We start from the raw sequence: 20,888 nt of genomic DNA, 5'->3' as shown, positions 1-20,888 counted from the left end.
GCGCCAGCCCCGCAATCGCGTAAAGCCGCTAGAACAGCGCAAATCAGCTGTCTAGCGGCTTGGAAACTTTCTCCCCAGGAAAAGGGGAGGAAGAGAGCAGACGGGCATAGGTAGAGCTCCCCAAGAAGCCCCAGGAACAATTCTGGGGCTTGAAGGGTGAGAGCTCCCTGGAAGCCCGACAGAGCTCCGGATCCGGGACAATTCTGCTTTAAGCAGAACAAGACGCCACGACCACCCCTGCAAACAATGCTTTGAATTAACAGTGGATTTGGAAGCAGGCTGAGCAAAGCCAGGAGACATCAGATTTGCAAGTACTAAACTTTAACTCCAAATGTGTATTACTTCCTTCTGAGCTATTAAGGGAAGAAAGTGAAACCAAGATGGCGATTGAGCTCTAATGGGGTGTGAAAGTGAAAGTTAAAAGGAAAGTTCCATTTAGCACTGGTAGCCCCTGTTTAAAACTAGAGATCCCTGCTTTGAAAGAAAGAAGATTAAAGGTCAAAAAGACTATAGTAGTGTTCTTAAAAAAATGATTGACATTTAAAGATTGGAAACTTTTGGATTTGGTGGATCTGTTGTTCTGGTTGCTGAATAAATTTAAATTGGAAATTAAAAATGGCTTCAAAACAAATAAAGACTGTCGTTAAAAGTGCTGGGAGCTCGCCAGCTCAAACGTCCAAGTTGCAATCTCTCACTGCTCCAACGGAACCACCAATATTAACACTTGAAATGTTGCAGGAAGCCCTTAAAACACAAGCCTCTGTTACAGAAAAAAAAATTACTTCAGCGTTTGAGGATAAAATGCGAAATGTTGCTGATGAGATGGCTTAAATTAAACAGTTTATTCAAAATCGAAATCAGGAAATTAGAGAAGATATTGTCATGGCAGTCCAAGGTCTGGCAAGCCATATTGAAACACTAGACGAAAGAGTGGAAGAAATTAAGCAGTTTAATGTGAATTTGGAAAATAAAATGGAAGAGGTTCAGAATAAGATGGAAAGAGCAGAGGCCAATGTAACAATGATACAATATAGAGACATGGAATTTGCTTTGAGAATAAGAGGCCTGAAGGAAAATAAGCAAGAGAATTTGAGAGAGATTCTTTCAGAAGCATTTGCACAGATAATGGGAGAACAAAAAGCAAATCTTGAGTGGCAAATTGACAAAATTTATCGTGTCAATTCATGGGTTGCCAGACAGAAACATTTACCAAGAGACATTGTACTTTACTACAAGGAGAATACGCAATGAAATTTTACAAGCCACTTTTAAAAATAAACCTCAAGTGCAGGGGCAGGAGGTTTTAATACTGAAAGAAATCCCCCCTAAAATGTTGAGAGCCAGAAGGGATTATACCTTCCTGGTAGAAGAACTGAGAAACCGTCAGATACAGTACAGATGGGAGGTTCCAGCTGGACTAGTGGTGAATTATTCAGGAGAAAGATATCATCTTAATTCAGTGTGGAAGGCAAGAGATTTTTACACCAATGTACTAAAGGCTGGATGCCCACAGTCCCCAGAAGCCAGAAGGAAGACGGAAGCAGAGGGTGCAAGAAAGGGGGAGAAGGAAGAATCGTTGGTACAGGCCCAAAGGGGAGCTTTGATTATTCAAGAAGATTTAATCCAACTTTCGACTACTGCTCAAGCTTTGGAGGTATTTGAAAAAATAGAAGAACCTAAGGATCAAAGACAGACCCGAGCAGCAGCCAAGCGTCAAGAAGAATTAAGAGTGCAGCAACTTCAGATGACAACTCAAGAAACTACAAAAACAGAAGCAGTGGGAGGAGCAAGGCCCAAAAACAAAATGAATGGAGAATTCCAGCAAATGCTCCGCAAGCTTCAGGGTGCCAAGAATGGCAACTAGATTTCTGACTTGGAATGTTAATGGCTTAAATTCACCACAGAAGAGGAGAAAAATATTTCATTATCTGAAACAGTTTAAAAATGAAGTAATCTGTCTACAAGAGACTCATATTAGAATGAAAGATCAAAAATATTTAATAAATGCAAGGCTAGGTACACATTTTGTTGCATCTGCTCCTGAGAAGAAGAATGGTATAGTTATATACCAAAAAAAAGATTTAATTGCTAAACTAATTGAAGCAGATGATCAAGGAAGATTTATAGCAATTGAACTTTTAATAAAAGGGGAAAAATACTTTTAATTGGAGTATATGCACCGAACCAACAACAGGAAAAATTTTACAAGCTTTTACATTCCAAGTTACTACAATGGGATTATAAATCATGCATTTTATTGGGTGATTGGAATGGAGTTTTGGACACTAAAAAAGATAAGAAGGGGCTTCTGCAAAATATCTCAACGCGTGCCAGATTGCCAAAATCCTTTTTTGAGATGATGGATGATATGGAGTTGAGAGATATTTGGTGAGAGAGGAATTCTGAAGAAAAAGATTTTACTTTCTTTTCTGATAGACATCAATCCTTCTTTAGGATTGATTTTATATTAATTACTAATGATCTCTTTTCTAGGGTGAAGAAGACGAAGATTTGTCCAAGAGTTTTAACAGATCATAGTCCAGTTTGGATGGAATTAGAGTATGGAAAGGGATTTAAGAGGTCTTGGAGGTTAAATGAAAATCTGTTTAGATATGAGGAAAATGTAAAAGAATATAAAAAATTTATGAAAGAATTTTTCATTATAAATATGCATAAGGGTACATCTATGGAAATGGTTTGGGACACAAGTAAAGCATATATGAGAGGTATTTTGATATATTTGAATAATAAACATAGACATAAACAGGGGAAACAAAGGAAGGACTTAGAAGAGGAAATAAAAAAAAAAGAACAAGCTTTGATATTGAACCCAGCAGACAAGAAAATAAAAGAGGCAATTAACTTACTGCGAGGGCAATTTAATATGTTAATGGCAGATCAGGTTGCAACTAACTTGCAATATGCTAAACACAATATTTTTTGCAACGCTAACAAACCAGGGAGATGGTTAGCATATCTGTTAAGGAAAAAACAAAAGTCACGGACTATAGAGAAAATAGAATATAAAGGTAAAGAGGTTTATCAGCAAAATATGATTAAGAAAGCATTTTTAGAATTTTATACGAGGTTGTATGCTAGTGATAAAATTCAAAGTATAGATATAGATAGATATTTACAGAAAGAGAATATTCCTATAATTACAAAAGAGCAAAGGGAGGGTTTAAATCAAACGATAACCTCTGAGGAAATTATGTGTGCAATTAAGCAGTTGAAAGTGGGTAAAGCCCCTGGGACGGATGGTTTGACAGCCGCTTATTATAAACACTTGCAGTTAGAAATGGTGGGACCACTTAAAGAATTATTTACTAATATACAATCTGGAGGAGATGTACCCTCATCCTGGAGGACAGCTTTTATTTCTCTGATTCCAAAGGAGGAGCAAGACCACACCCAGCCAAAAAATTATAGGCCTATATCACTTTTAAATACAGATTACAAGATTTTTGCTAAAATACTAGCAAATAGGTTAATGACAGTCATGCAACAAATGATTCATAAGGATCAAACTGGTTTTATAAATGGTAGACAAATGAAGAGTAATGTAAGGCAAGTTGTTAACCTATTAGAGTGTTTGGGGAAGAACAACCAAATCCCTGCGGTGCTTGTCACTGCGTTATTTTATTTGCCAGCTGAACTCATCATTTCTGGACTGTCAGACTCTCCGTAGCTTGCCAACTTCTTATCAGTAAGCTACGTGTTTCCGTATCCACCCACATTCCTTCACACTCTTTCCTTTGTTCTCTTTCCAGCAAGGTCCGGCTGAGATAGCCGGCAAGAATTACTTTCAAAAATGTAACAATTAACTTTTCTTAGTTAGTGAGGTGTTTTATTTTCTTTATAACAAATAAATGAGTTTTATTAGAAACCTTCCTTCGCGTTTCTTTTTCGGAATATTGCAACAAGGAATAAGCCTCGATTCATCTCCTCTAATTAAACCAGGGTAATTAGTCCCAGAGCCAAACATGGGATTAATAAATGCCCTGACATCTGGTAGCTCGGACGGTTTGATTTATGGCTTTTTCCTTGTTTTGTTATTTCTGATAAGAGCGCATAGGCAATTAGTTTTTAGCTACTGAGGTACGCTAATTATATTGCTAAGATGCCGAAACAGAAGAAAAAAGGCAAAGTGAAACCAAGACCACTCTTCGTAAATGATTTGATTGATCTTTCCAACGAAGAGGTGGCAGACAGGAGATTTTCAGATTTCCAGCCCCTTACTACAGCCACACGCCTGGAACAAGAAAAAGCCGTGGGAACAGAAATGGAGACAGATAAGACAGAAGCTATTTTTGAAGATGATGATTTACGACTGAGGTCAGTAACATTTTCTTCTGATTTTCCAAGCTCTGAAAAAGTCTTCCCAGAACCTTCTGAATTTGTAACGCTCGGTGCAAGGCTAAAGCAAACTACCGAGCAAAATTCCTCCCACGCAGAGAGAGAAACAATTCATTATTCTCCTCGAAGCTCTAAGCTCACCCTGGATGAGCTGGCTATGAAAGCCTTTTGTGACCGTATAAAATTCTATGAACAGGAGCTATCCCAGGCAAAAATGGCTATATCTATGCTTGAGCAAGATAAGGGAGATAACTTAAGATTTTCAAAAAGCGCCATATTGCCTTCTTCTCCAGAGCCAAAGACACTCCCCCTGGTGGATTCTGTGTCAGGCCAATTAAGGCAAAGAGCACTGCATACGTCACATGAAAGTCTCCCTGATCAAGTTACATATAAACCTGCCACGCAATCATTTCTTGTAACTGGGCTGCCCGAAGCTAAAGGTGCAGCACCATCTGCTGGCAAAAGTAATTTACTACAGGAAGCTGAAATGCCACAAGTGTTTCCACAGGCCCAAACTCAAACACCCCCTGGTGGTGTTGGTGTCTTTTTAGAAGAAACACCGGCAAACTTTATGAAGCAAAGGCAAATGACTGCATCTTCAGCAGGTCATGCCAATATTGCAGATCAAGCACAAATGGCAACTGGAATACAGCAGATTCCAGTGCATCAGCCACAGCAGCTACAAATGCCTGTGTCAGCGTTCCAAATTAGGCTCTCTTCCAGCGCTGACATAACAAGATGAAGCAGGAGCTTGATTTATTGCTGAGATGAACTTTTACCTAGTCTTGTGTGTGTACAGATAGGGTTTCCTGGGAGACGAGGAGGGGGGGCTACATTCCTGTGAAAAGAACGTGCCGGGATGTAGAGATGGATATGCATGTTCGCCAATGGGACATTGGGGTTGGAGAGCGGAAGAGGAGGGGGTTGGAAGGAGGGGCCAGTTTGGCTGCAATTAGAATCAAGAATGTCGGCTTATCTCTGTTCTTAATAAAAAATGATTCATTAGAGACTGCGCTTGAAAATGAAACTTATTTTAAGATAGAACCGAAACTTGACAGACAGCCAAACTCTCCTCCAAATCCAGGCTGGCTGAGTTTAAATCATCCCGTTCCCTCCCAGACATCTGGTCGGACGGACTATGGCTGAAGCCAAGCCCTCGGAGGAAAGCCTGCTTCAAGAAACGGGAGGAGCAGAAGCGGTCGTGATTCCAGCCAACTTGGAAAATACAAAGGTAAAAGATAAAGAAAAACCCCTACGTGAATTGGGAAGGGCGAGCTGGGGATGGGAATGGCAGCGAAGCCCAGACAAGGCAGCACCTCCCCACCCCAGGATGAGAGACGAGGCAAAGGACTACCAACTCCAAGGCTGGCCCTCCAGAGCTCAGCACAGAGAGGAGAGGGTAGAGAGGGAGGAACCACCCCAGTTCAGAGGGAAGTTCGATGGTGACCCAGACAACCTCGCCCAATTCCTCGATTCAGCTGAGATATACATAGAGCGGTTCGGACACCTCTACCCTTTCCCCAGAGCCCTAGTGAATGCTATCTCGGAAGGGCTGGAGGGAGAAGCAAAGAGGTGGTCAGCGTCACTCTACAAATACAGGGCCCCCCAGCTACAAGATGCGGATGGGTTCTTGCAACTATTGAGAGCCCATTATGAGGAGGAGGAGGAGGACCCCTATGTGGAAGACGAGCTCAGAAACCTAATGCAGAGGGGGAAGCCTATCAGAGAGCATATCCGTGAATTCAGGAGAGTCATTGGGACACTGCCTCCCCTACCAGAGCGATTGCTGGTGTATTTTTTTAGAACAAGCCTAGATAAAAGAATTTCCCAAGTGACTGCCTATCGTGACATCCCAAACCGACTCGCTGAATGGTTCCAGGTAGCGATAAAAGTCGACAGAGGGCTGCGGGCGAGTGACACGTCAAAACCACCAGAGGGAAAGGAGAGAGGCCGACCAGACCAGGGGCCACTCAATAGACGAGAAACCCCAACATCACAGCCCTCCTACAGACCAACTGCCCCACGGAGCCCACTGAAATGCTACAGATGTGGGGGAAGCGGCCACATAGCAGCAAGATGTGGAACGCCTAGACCGGGACCTGATCCACCACCCAAAGCACGGCCGGAACGAGGGCCCAAGCGCGTCACCCACGTACTGCAGGAAGCTCCCCAAATCCCTGAGTTCTTCGCTCATCTGACCGAAACCAGAGGAATCCCAGATGAGAGAGATCAGTTCCCCGAACCCTATGACACAGAAGACGAAGGCGAGGATGACCCGATGGTGAGTGGACCCGTCCACCCTTTTCTTTTCCCCATACGCCTAACAGCCCCAAAACAGGGGCCCAAGAGACTTTCCAAGCCCTAATAGACTCGGGTAGCACACGGTGCCTAATCAACCTACCCACAGTTCTAAAATTGGGAATCCGAGCTAAACAGCTCAAACAACCAATTCGCTTCGAGCAAGTTGATGGGTCCCTAGTGGGAGGAACATATGCCACACATTTGACTGAACCCGTGAGACTAGAACTCGCAGATCACTGGGAGACGATCCGCTTCATAATAGCCCCCAAGATGACAGAACCAGTCATATTGGGACTCTCATGGCTCGACAAATGGGGCCCAATCATTTGGTGGCAAGAGGGAACCCGCAGGCTGAGAATAGCAAAGGGGCCCCAACCCCTGCCGCCCCGACCAGAAGAATTCCCTCCCACGCTGAAACCCCAAAGCAGCCCTCCACTACAGAAGAAAACACCACCAACACAAGGGCCCCTCCCAGAAGGTGCAGCAAAACAATTGGCAGCCGCACCCACCACCGCTTGTAACACAAACCAGATCCCAAGGGAGTACCAAGACCTTGCAGGGGTATTCAGCGAGGCCGAGTGTGACATTCTGCCCCCCCACCGCGAGACCGATTGTGCCATCGAGATTATCCCAGGAGCGAAACTACCCAAACCTAAAATGTATGCCATGACGCCCCGAGAAATGCAGGAAATGCGGGACTACATAGACAAAAACTTACAAAGGGGATTTATTGAGCCAGTGAAACCAAGGGTAGCGGCGCCGGTCATGTTTAAAGAGAAAAAGGACGGCTCCATGAGACTGGTGGTCGACTTTCGAAGTATCAATGCTGTTTGCATACACAACTTGTACCCCCTCCCCCTCATGAAAGACATGTTAGCCCACCTAGCTAAAGGGAAGGTTTTCACCAAACTAGACCTTCGAGAAGCTTATTACCGAGTACGCATAAGGGCAGGAGATGAATGGAAAACAGCATTCAACTGCCCCCTGGGTAGTTTCCAGTTTAAAGTAATGCCTTTTGGATTGCAAGGAGCCCCGGCAGTGTTCATGCAGTTAATAAACGAAGTCTTACATGAACACCTTTACAAAGGGGTTCTCGTCTACCTGGACGATATTCTTATCTACACGGAGACCATAGACGAACATATACCCCTCGTCCGCCAAGTACTGGAAAAACTGCTACGGGCAAACCTATATGTCAAACTGCCAAAATGCGATTTCCACCAATCACGGCTAGACTACCTGGGCTACCGAGTATCAAATGAGGGGATAGAGATGGACCCAGCCAAGGTCCAATCAGTTCTACAATGGCAGCCCCCTCGCACCCGCAGACAACTGCAAAGTTTTCTAGGTTTTGCGAATTTCTACAGACAATTCATCCCCTCGTTTGCGAAGATTGCCAAACCTTTGACAGACCTCCTAAAGACAGGAAGCCCAGCGATGAAACCTCGCCCGGGACAACCCCTACAGTGGGACCTGACCTGCCAACAGGCATTTGAGACGCTAAAAGGACTGTTCGCGAAAGAACCTGTCTTAAAACACCCGGATCCAGAACAGCCTTTTGTCATCCAAGCAGACGCAAGTGATGTGGCAGTAGGAGCCGTGTTACTCCAAAAGAACAACCAAGGTGATCTACAACCCTGCGCCTACACCTCCCGCAAACTCACCGATACGGAGAGGCGATGGGCGGCGTGGGAGAAGGAAGCGTTTGCAGTAAGGTGGGCCTTGTTGACCTGGCGGCACCTTCTAGAGGGAGGCCAGAAACCATTTGAAGTCTGGACTGATCATAAAAACCTAGAGGCCCTAAAAACCCCACGAAAACTGTCGCCCAGGCAAGTGCGGTGGGCACAATACTTCAATCGTTTCAATTTCGAGCTTAAGCACATCCCAGGTGGGAGAAATTTCCTGGCTGATGCCCTCTCCCGGATGCCCCAATACAACAGTGAGCGGGAGCAGGTAGTGAATGCCATCATCCCCTCCACCCAAGCTGCGGCCCAAGTGATCACCAGACGGCAACGACGTGACCAGCAAGGCCAACTTGCAAGTGACTTAACTGCGAAATTAAAAAATGAAACGCTGACAGACCCCTGGTATCGGGACAATCAACATCTCTTGACAAAAAGAGATGAACTAGCATGGAGGGGGACAAAGCTCTATGTCCCACAGAGTTTACGCATCCTGATTCTCAAGAGGAGCCACGATGTTAAACCAGCAGGACACTTCGGGTTCCTAAAGACTCTGCACCTAGTACGGAGGCAGTTCTGGTGGCCACATATGAGAAAGGACGTAGACAGTTATGTAAAAAGCTGCACCATTTGTGCCATGATGAAGACAAGGCCAGGGTGCCCGCCTGGATTGTTGCAACCAGTAGCTGAGCCAACAAGACCATGGGAGGAGATTGCAATGGACTTTATAGTAGACCTACCGAGGAGTAGTGGAAATACAGTGATCTGGACTGTAATAGACTTATTCTCCAAACAGGCACACTTCATTCCTTGTAGTGGACTGCCTTCAGCCCGTCAGTTGTCCAAACTGTTCCTGAAACACATTTACCGCCTACATGGAGTCCCCAGGAGAATCATTTCCGACAGAGGGGTCCAGTTCACAGCAAAGTTCTGGAGGGAGTTTCTACGATCCATAGGTTCATCCCAAGGGCTCAGCTCAGCATTTCACCCGAGTACCAATGGGGGGGCAGAAAGACTGAATGCTATGATAGAACAGTATTTAAGATGCTACGTCGACTACCAGCAGTCCAATTGGGCAGACCTCCTATCTTTTGCGGAGGTTGCATATAATAATGCTGTCCACAGCAGCACGGGGCTAACCCCGTTCAAAATAGTGAGTGGCATGGATTTTGTTCCCATGCCAGAATACCCGAGGGAGCCCCCTTCCTCAGTCAGTTTGACCGACTGGATGGCAATGTTGAGACAAACTTGGGAAAATGTTAAGAGGGCGCTGGCAAAGGCGGCTCAATCTTATAAGGACCAAGCAGACAAGCACCGAACTCCCCAAAGACCATTTCAGCTGGGAGAGAAAGTTTACCTCTCCACCAAGTACTTGAGACTTAGACTCCCGAGCAGGAAATTGGGCCCAAAATTTATAGGACCATTTCCTATAATAAAAATAATCAACCCCGTTACAGTGCAATTGCAGTTGCCACGGCTTTTGGGGAAAATTCACCCCGTTTTTCACAGTAGCCTTCTAAAACCTGTAGTGGGGTCTACTTTAAGGCCAACACCACGTGAACCCCCTGGGCCCCTGGTTGTTGGGGGCCAAACGCACTACGAAGTGCAGCGGATTCTTGATTCAAGATGGCACAGGGGGCGCCTTCAGTACTTAATTAAATGGAAGGGTTACCCATTGTCAGAGGCTTCCTGGGTGAAGAGCGCAAACATCCAAGCTGATCGCCTTATAGCAAGATTCCATGCAGACCACCCGGGAAAGCCGGGAGGGGGGGGTGCACAGTCAGGGAGGGACTGATGAGACTAATCTTAATGTGTTTTCCCTATGGGATAGGTGATGTCGCAGAAGTGAAGGGAGAGGGGCCGGATGTCAGCGTTCCAAATTAGGCTCTCTTCCAGCGCTGACATAACAAGATGAAGCAGGAGCTTGATTTATTGCTGAGATGAACTTTTACCTAGTCTTGTGTGTGTACAGATACGGTTTCCTGGGAGACGAGGAGGGGGGGCTACATTCCTGTGAAAAGAACGTGCCGGGATGTAGAGATGGATATGCATGTTCGCCAATGGGACATTGGGGTTGGAGAGCGGAAGAGGAGGGGGTTGGAAGGAGGGGCCAGTTTGGCTGCAATTAGAATCAAGAATGTCGGCTTATCTCTGTTCTTAATAAAAAATGATTCATTAGAGACTGCGCTTGAAAATGAAACTTATTTTAAGATAGAACCGAAACTTGACAGCCTGCATATGTGCCCCAGCCACAAGTGCAAAGAGGGCCACCTCCTGGCCCACCTCCAATGGCACAACCAAGACCATTTTTAGGTCCACAACAGGCACAGCAAATACCACAGGCATTCCTGCCAGCACAGCCAGCATACCAAGTGCAGGCTCCTTACCAGGCATTTTCTGTCTCTCCACTAACTGGTGAGTCAAAACTAAAAATGTCAGGACACAATTACAAAGCCTGGGTCAGCGAGATTACACTATTGCTTCTTAGAGAAGGCACTCATTTTATGGTTTTTAACCCTCCTGCACAACCATGGGACTTTGCAATACGAGATCTAGAGATAAGAGCTCGCACAACATTATTGATGTCCATGGATACTGAACTGCAGGTCACTTTTCCACCAAATACAACAGCCTGACAAATTTGGGCTGAATTGGAAAATTGCTACAGGCCTGTCTCAATTGAATCTTCATGTTTACTCATGTCTGAACTCCACGGTTCGAGATTGAAACCTGGTGAACAAATTGGAGGACATTTGACCAAACTGAAAGGTCTGAGAACAGAATTGAGAGAAAGAGGCCATAACATTGAAGATATTCAAATGATCAGCATCATTATTAACTCTTTGAATTATGAATGGAAAGATGCTGTTACAAAAATTAACCAAGTCCCTATTGCTCAACGCACAGTGGACAATGTCTGTAGACTTTTAATTGAAGAAGAGGCATTCATGCTAGCCACACCACACTTGAGAGGACCACCCGCATCAAGAGCTCCAGCTAGAAGCCCCTTCCAAGGAAGGACCTACGCTCCAAGGATGCCAAGATGCAACACCTGCAACCGGGTGGGACATGCCACACGGTATTGTCCCCAACGAGTTCCAGCTCCCGTCACGTACCAGCCCAGAGGAACAGATTCCAGAGGCAGAGGCAGAGACGGAAGACAAGGTCGTCGTGGTTCCCGGCGTGATCCACAAACTCCACTCGCCACATTGGCTTTAACCAATGATCCACAACCTCAACCAGAGTATGACAGACGACTCCTGTGGACTTTGGACAGTGGTGCAGCATTGCATGTTACCTACAGAAAGGAACTCTTCACAGAAATGCACGAGCCTGAACCAGAACTACGTGAACTTTATTCTTTTTCAAATCATCCTTGTCAGGTCAAAGGAAAAGGAACTGTTTATGTTGAAGAGCTCAATGCATTCATTCCTGATGTTTATTACATACCAACAGCAACCTGTAATTTGCTTAGTCAGTGTCACTTGTCTAGAATGTTAAAGTTCCATGTTCACCACCTTGAAAAAGCAAGTTACATAGTTAAAGATGGAGATATTGTTGCTGAAACCATATTAATTGGTGGTGTTTATTACTTAAAGCCAAAGCCTAAACCGCAAACACAGGCAAGTATACAAACTCCAAAAAGGGAAGGCACAGGCCCAGAGAGAGATGCTCCAGTGAGAGATCCTGTTGCTATTCCTAAGGCTCCTAAAGCCAACAAAAATAGAATTGGTAAACAGGTTGCTCAGAGCAAGCCTGAGGTTCCGCATAAAAATGTTAATGTTGAGAATTCACTAACTGGTAAACCTTTGCAATCCAGGTGTATCCACAAATGGCATAGAAGATTGGGGCATGCCAGTTTCCGTGTTCTTAGGAAGATGCCGGAGTTCGCAAAAGGTTTGGATCTAAAGGGGTGTAAGGTGTTTTTGGATTGTGCTGTATGCAAGAAGGCCAAATCCAAAGCAGCAGCCATTCCCAAACACGCTACACGCCTGTCAACACGCATTTTTGATTTGGTTCACATTGACATAGTTGGTCCTTTCCCGCCATCATTTGGTGGTAGAAAATATTTTCTAACAATTGTTGATAATTACTCTAGATATGGATATGTATATCCTATGAAAGAAAAATCAGAGACCTTTCAGATCTTTAAAGACTTTGCAACCCTTGTTTCTACCCAACACCAAGTTCGCATCGCCAGAATCCAGAGTGATCGTGGTGCCGAGTTCACGTCTCAGCGTTTCCAGGACTGGATGCGTAAGAATGGAATTATTCATCAGACTTCGGCCCCTTACACACCGGCTCATAATGGAGTCGCAAAACGAAGACAAGGGGTACTGCAAACCATGATGCGTTGTCTCCTAGAAGACGCCAACCTTGGTAAGATATACTGGGGTGAAGCTATCAAGTATGCAAATTACATTGTCAACCGTACTTGGAGCAGTGTAACAAATCAGACTCCTTTCTTCATGTTGTATGGCTACAAGCCCGATCTTAAAAACATCCATATTTTTGGTTCATATGCTATGGTGAACATTCCCTTAGCTCAAAGAAGAAAAGGAAGTACAACAGCAAAGAGACTGAGATTTATGGGTATTGATGATAACTCAAAGTGGAGCAAATTTATTGACTCTAAACATGTAATTGTGATTTCCCAATCTGCTAATTCTGAAGAAGATATTGACTGGTCCAGGATTCATTCCAATGATCCTGGAGTTTATTTTCCCAGAGATGACACTGCTGATGCTACGCAGATTGATGATCAAGATTCCACTGATTCTTCTCAACCCGATGTTCCGTCTTCGCAAGCCACAGATGCTGACGCTAGCGATGAAAGTGAGGACGAGGACGAAGCAGAAGAAGAATGGACAGTTGTTCTGAGACGTTCCAAGAGGGTCACAAAAGGAATCCCTCCACAACGATATTCTTGGCAACTGACAAAAGCACCCTTGCCTTTGATTTGCAATGTCACACTTCCACCTGATAATTTCACACAAATCAAGCAGCTCCCTGATTCAGAGCAAGACAAATGGTATGAAGCAATGCAGGTTGAAATGGACAGTCTAAAGAAACTTAAGGTATTTACACCTGCAAAACCTCCAGCAAACAAAAAAGTCATTGGCACTCGATGGGTCTACAGAATCAAAAAGAAACCAAATGGTGAGTCACTGTACAAGGCCAGACTCGTAGCTCAGGGTTTCGCTCAACGTTATCCTAAGGACTACACAAATACTTACTCACCGACAGTCAGAACTGAGAGTGTAAAAATTGCTTTAGCAACTGCAACTATCCTTGGTTTAGAAGTTTTCCAGTTTGATGTTGACACAGCTTATCTACATGCAGACCTAGATGAAGAGATCTACATAAAAGGTCCTCCAGGATTCCGACAGCAAGAAGGGGATACCTGGTTCCTAAACAAAAGTCTTTATGGTCTGAAACAATCTGGTTTAATGTGGTATTTATGTCTTACTGACAAACTAAATTCAATGGGCTTTATTAAGTCCGAAACTGATGAGTGCGTGTTCACAAAAAGATCTAACAATGCATATGAGATAGTTCTTGTTTATGTTGATGATATTGTTTATATTGGTCCAAATAAGCAAATGAGTGAGATTTTTGCCAAAGCTTTGCAGAGATACTTCACATTGAAATCATTAGGTCACATTAGCACTTATTTAGGAAAATATTATTGAAAAAACACAGAAGGGGTTTAGTCTTTCACAAGAGGATAAAATTGAACAAGTTTTGCATCATTGCAACATGAAAGATGCTAACACAACAAAGACACCCATGCAAACAGATTTTCACAACTTGACACAAGAAGCAAGTCCTGAGTTCGAGGATCAAACACTTTATCGTTCAGTCATTGGGTCACTATTGTACATTAGTAGTTGGACCAGACCCGACATTGCACTTAGTGTTAATCTCTTATCACGACACGTAGGTAAGGCAAAACAGTTTCATTGGACATGTATTAAGAAATTATTGAGATACCTAAAATACACTAAACACTTGAAGTTATTGTTAGAACCAACACATACTGATTATGCAGAATTATGTTGTTATGCAGATTCTGATTGGGCAAGTGATAAGAAATCACGTAAAAGTACTTCAGGTTATATGATGTTCTTAAATGGATGTCCTGTTTATTGGCAAGTGCGTAAACAGAATTTTGTTTCTTGTTCATCTACTGAAGCTGAATATGCTTGTGTTTCAGATGCATGTAATTCTCTAACTTGGTTTGATGCTTTAGTCACAGATATCTGGACACACCCGATCCGACCGATCACCGTGATGGAAGACAATGAATCGGTGGTTTATATTTCTGAATCTCATTTTACAGGTTCTAGGTCCAGACACATTGACATCCGTTATCAAAACATAAAACATTTAGTGAAAAAAGGTTTTGTCAAAATGCAATATGTATCTACACATGATCAAATTGCTGATATGCTCAACAAACCACTTCCAGCAGCTCAACACGAGTATCTGCGTATGAAGATGTGCCTTATTTGATGATGTACTGATATTCGCTCAACTGGCAAAGAAGGGGAATGTCACTGTGTTATTTTATTTGCCAGCTGAACTCATCATTTCTGGACTGTCAGACTCTCCGTAGCTTGCCAACTTCTTATCAGTAAGCTACGTGTTTCCGTATCCACCCACATTCCTTCACACTCTTTCCTTTGTTCTCTTTCCAGCAAGGTCCGGCTGAGATAGCCGGCAAGAATTACTTTCAAAAATGTAACAATTAACTTTTCTTAGTTAGTGAGGTGTTTTATTTTCTTTATAACAAATAAATGAGTTTTATTAGAAACCTTCCTTCGCGTTTCTTTTTCGGAATATTGCAACAAGGAATAAGCCTCGATTCATCTCCTCTAATTAAACCAGGGTAATTAGTCCCAGAGCCAAACATGGGATTAATAAATGCCCTGACAGTGCTAATATTTCTTGATGCGGAGAAAGCATTTGATCAATTGAATTGGCATTTCTTATTGAAAATAATAGAAAAGATGCAGTTTGGAGAATATTTTACACAATCTATTAAGGCAATATATCAGAAACAAACAGCGCAAATAATAATTAATGGTAGTTTAACAGATACTTTTAATATAGAAAAAGGAACAAGACAAGGATGTCCCTTGTCTCCATTATTGTTTATCTTGACTTTGGAATTTTTGTTGAGTAAAATACGTGGGTTGGATAAAATAAGTGGAATTAAAATTAGGCAGTATGACTACAGATTAAGAGCATTTGCAGACGACGTGGTTGTTACTTTAACCCAACCATTACAGTCAGTTGTAGGTTTAATGGATATAATTAATCAATATGGACAAGTATCTGGATTTAAAATAAATGCAGGGAAAACGAAGATAATAGCTAAAAACATGACTACAAATCAAAAAGATGAATTAGAAAGACTAACAGGATTTGAAATAGTAAAAAAAGTTAAGTATTTAGGGGTTTATATCATGACATCAAATGCGAAATTATTTAAGCATAATTATGATCCGTTGTGGCAAAAAATACAGAGAGAGTTGGAAAATTGGAAAAAATTACAATTATCTTTGTTGGGAAGAATAGCAGCAGTAAAAATGAATGTTTTGCCTAAGTTTTTATTTCTTTTTCAAATGATACCAATACTTAAAAAAGATGCAAATCTGAAGGAATGGCAGAAGGGTATCAGTAACTTTGTTTGGGCAGGAAAGAGACCGAGAATAAAGCAAAAAAATAATGCAGGATATACGTGAAAGAGGAGGTCTCAAAATGCCCAATTTAAGATTATATTATGAGGCAGCTGCTCTATCAGCAATGAGTGACTGGATGAATTCAACAGAAGAAAGAATATTGAATATTGAGGGATATGATTTGGTCTACGGTTGGCATGCTTATTTATTATATGATAAGAAAGTTGATAAGACTTTTAAAAGTCACGTATTAAGGAATGCTTTATTGCGTGTCTGGAAAAAGTATAAGTATAAATTAAACGAGAAGTTACCAATGTGGGCAATACCCAGACACACGATAGAGAATATAAGTGTAGAGCAAAAACAAGATGTGACTACTTATAAGGAGCTTCTTAATAAGGAAAGATGTATACTACAACTAAAATTTTTGAATCAATTAAGAGAAGAAAGGATAATTCAAACATGGTTTCAGTATGAACAGTTGCAAGCTGGATGGAGAGAAGATCAGAAAGTTGGTATCTTGCAAAATGAGGAGAACTTGGTAAAACAAATTAGATACCAAAGTCAAATGCATATAAAAAGGTTGTATAATGCATTATTTATTTATTTATTTATTTGTTTGTTTAAATTTCTATACCGCCCTTCTCCAATATAGGACTCAGGGCGGTGAACAGCCAAAGTAAAAACAAGACATACATACAAAACATACAAAATCTAAAAAACTGATTAAAATAATTAAATATCTTGGCCATAATTAAAACTGTTCCAATTTAAAATCAATTTAAAATTTGACTCAAGCCAGCCCAGATAGTTGAAATAAATGGGTTTTCAGGGCCCGACGAAAAATCCGGAGGTCTGTTATTGTACGTAACTCTGGGGGGAGGTTGTTCCAGAGGGTGGGCGCCACCACAGAGAAGGCTCTCCCCCTGGGGGTCGCCAGCCGACATTGTCTGGCGGACGGCACCCTGAGGAGGCCTACTCTGTGTGAGCGTACTGGCTGGTGGGAGGCTATTGGTGGCAGAAGGCGGTCTCGTAAGTACCCTGGCCCTAAGCCATGGAGCGCTTTAAAGGTGGTCACCAACACCTTGAAGCGCACCCGGAAGACCACCGGGAGCCAGTGCAGCTCGCGCAGGAGAGGTGTCACATGGGAGCACCTCGTCGCCCCCATAATCCCCCGCGCAGCCGCGTTCTGGACCAGCTGGAGCCTCCGGGTGCACCCCAGGGGGAGCCCCATGTAGAGAGTGTTGCAGTAGTCCAGGCGGGAAGTGACGAGTGCCTGAGTGACTGTGCGTAAGGAGTCCCGATCTAGAAAGGGGCGCAACTGGTGTATCAGGCGAACCTGATAGAAAGCCCCCCTGGCCACGGCCGCCAAATGATCTTCTAAAGACAGCCGTGCGTCCAGGAGGACGCCCAAGTTACGAGCCCTCTCCGTGGGGGCGAGTGATTCACCCCCAATAGCCAGCGATGGCATCAGCTGGCTATATCGGGACGCCGGAAGCCACAGCCACTCGGTCTTGGCGGGGTTGAGTCGGAGCCTGTTTCTCCCCATCCAGGCCCGCACGGCCTCCAGGCACTGGGACATCACTTCAAGGGCATCATTGGGGTGGCCTGGGGTGGAGATGTACAGCTGGGTGTCATCAGCGTACTGATGGAACTCCACCCCGAAGCCACGGATGATCTCACCCAGCGGCTTTACATAAATGTTGAACAGAAGGGGCGAGAGGACCGACCCTTGTGGCACCCCACAAGCAAGGTGCCTCGGGGTCGACCGCTGCCCCCCTGTCAACACAGATTGCGACCGGTCAGAGAGGTAGGAGGAGAACCACCGCAGAACGGTGCCTCCCACCCCCAACCCCGCCAACCGGTGCAACATGATACCATGGTCGATGGTATCAAAAGCCGCTGAGAGGTCTAACAGGACCAGGATAGAGGAGCAACCCCTATCCCGGGCCCTCCAGAGATCATCCACCAATGCGACCAATGCCGTTTCCGTGCTGTGCCCAGGCCGGAAGCCGGACTGGAGCGGGTCTAGATAGACAGCTTCATCCAGGTACCGGGGAAGCTGTTGCGCCACCACACTCTCAACAACCTTCGCAATGAAGCGAAGGTTGGAGACTGGACGATAGTTAGCCAAAACAGCCGGATCCAGAGAGGGCTTCTTGAGGAGGGGCCTCACAACCGCTTCTTTCAAAGCGGCCGGCAGGACCCCCTCACTCAAAGAAGCGTTAACAATCTTCTGGAGCCAGCCTCGTGTCACCTCCCGGGAAGCCAGTACCAACCAGGAGGGACACGGGTCCAATAAACATGTGGTCGCGTTCAGCCATCCCAGGACCCTGTCCATGTCCTCGGGAGCCACAGGATCGAACTCCCCCCAGATAACGCTCTCAAGACCTGCCTCAGTCATCCCGTCCGGACATACCCAGTCAGAGGCCAGCCCTTCCCGAATCTGAGCGATTTTGTCATACAGATACTGCACAAAATCCTCAGCTCGACCCTGCAAGGGGTCATCCCGCACTTCCAGATGGAGGAGGGAGCGGGTCACCCTAAACAGGGCGGCCGGGCAATTATCTGATGACGCGATAAGAGCAGCAAAATAGCTAGTTTTCGCCGCTTTTATCGCCACTAGGTAGGTCTTAATATGAGACCTCACCAGTGTTCGGTCAGATTCGGAGCGGCTGGTCCTCCAACTACTCTCCAGGCGTCTTTTCCGGCGCTTCATCTCCCTAAGCTCCTCAGAGAACCAAGGAGCCAGGTGAGTTCGGTGCCGGGTCAGAGGCCGCAAAGGCACGACTCGGTCCAAGGCCCCGGCAGCCGCGCTATCCCAGGCGGCCACCAGGTCCTCAGCCGAGTCATGAGCCAGAATCTCAGGAAATGGCCCAAGCTCCATCTGGAACCTATCAGGGTCCATCAGGCGCCTGGGGCGGAACCACCTGGTCGGTCCCGCCTCCCTGCGGCGGGGTGCAGCGGTTAGAAAGTCCAGTCGAAGGAGCGAGTGGTCAGTCCATGACAAGGGTTCGATGGCTATATCCCCTATATCAAGGCCACTCAACCACTGACCAGAGACAAAAACTAAGTCCAGAGTGTGTCCCCCTGTGTGAGTGGGGTCATGAATTAACTGAGTAAGGTCCATGGCCGTCATGGAAGCCATGAACTCTGGAGCCACTTCAGACGTTTCACCGACAGATGGCAGGTTGAAATCCCCCATGATGACAAGTCTGGGGGTGTCCACCGCCACCTCGGCTATAACGTTAAGCAGCTCGGGCAGGGCCGTTGCCACGTGGCAGGGAGCCAGGTACGTGACCAACAAGCCCATCTGTACTCCACGACCCCACTTCACAAAGAGGGACTCACATCCGGCTATCTGTGGAACAGTGGTCTCCCTTGGATCCAGACCTTCCTTTATAATAACCGCCACCCCCCCCGCCCCTACCCTGAGCCCTCGGCTGATGAAATGCATGGAAGCCTGGTGGGCATATATCCACGAGGGGGACTCCCCCCTCCTGGCCCAACCAGGTCTCCATAATGCCCGCCAGGTCCGCCTCCCCCTCCTGAATAAGATCGTGGATGAGGGGGGCTTTATTAACAACGGACCTGGCGTTGCATAACATCAGCCGGAGGCTCTGGCCCTGAGAATCTGGACAACCTGGGGAACAAGAAAAGCATTGGGGACCGGAGTGTGCAATCGCTCTAAGATAGCGAGTGCGCATTCCCCGAACATGATATGGTCCCCAGCTTCCGCCATATCTGCCCCTCCCACTCACAGTGTTGATGGAACAGCCCTCTTCAAATCAAACTCCCACCCCCTCCCCGACCTCCGGTTCTACGTCCCTAATGTCACAGCCCTTCGCTAAGGCTGGTCTTGAACCCGGTGGATTTCCCCCAGAACCCACCCTAATCCCCCCCCGAACCCCTTAAAATTTTTGTTAAAAACCCACTAAAAAACCCACTTAAAAAACCCCTCAAACTCTTCTTTGCCGCATGCCATCTCTCGGGGCTCCAACGCCCGTCATCAAGATAGGCCCTCGATAACGAAGAGGGCCAGACCTGCGAGAGGGGGGAATCTCGCAGGGCACGAAGGTCATTCACCGAATACATCGAACATCAAAGGGAGGTGATAGTCCATGGCCAATAGCCAGGGGCCAATTTGATGTTATCACAGTCAGAAGGAGTGAAATGCCAGACTTCCATAGAGTTCCAATGGAGCATGTGGGACCTCAGTGCCCTCTCACGGCAATGGCGGGAGTAAAAATGCTGTTTCGATCCGGCAAAGGGTGACCCAGCCCCCCTCTCACGGCGGCTGGTCAACCACGATCGTCCAAAAAGCCGGAATTGAGACAGCAGCTATAGACCCACTCCACTAAGACTTGAATCCCCAGATGTAACCTCCATTCAACGGAGGGAAAGAGTGGGATCAGGTCAGTCCACATAGTCCAGACAGGCTCAAACAGCAGAGATCATAACCGTCATTACCTCCGGGGAGGTCAAGATGGCACCTAGACCCGGAGATGATTGTTCAGCGGGCATACGCAGCATGGCATCACCACATTCAGGGGGATGGGGGTGGAAAGGAGAGCAGAGGCAACAAACGCCTCAGGGGGAAAACTAGTAGAAATAGATTTAGAAACAGAGCTAGTTAAGGACTGTATGATAAAATGGGCGCAGAATATTGAAGAACCAATAATGATGGAAATGTGGGAAAAAATATGGGTTAGAAATGTAAAGTTTACACAAGCCCAAAACTTAAGAGAGAATTTTTATAAAATGTTTTATAGATGGCATCTAGATCCTAAAAAGCTAGCCTGTATGTATCCAAGTTTGCAACCTAAGTGTTGGAGATGCGAATGGGATGATGCTACGTATT

Source organism: Pituophis catenifer, unplaced genomic scaffold, assembly GCF_029215685.1.
Source record: "Pituophis catenifer annectens isolate HBS135680 unplaced genomic scaffold, rPitCat1.0.hap2 SCAF_5, whole genome shotgun sequence".
NCBI classification, from domain to species: domain Eukaryota; kingdom Metazoa; phylum Chordata; class Lepidosauria; order Squamata; family Colubridae; genus Pituophis; species Pituophis catenifer.
This window is presented reverse-complemented; position numbering follows the sequence as displayed.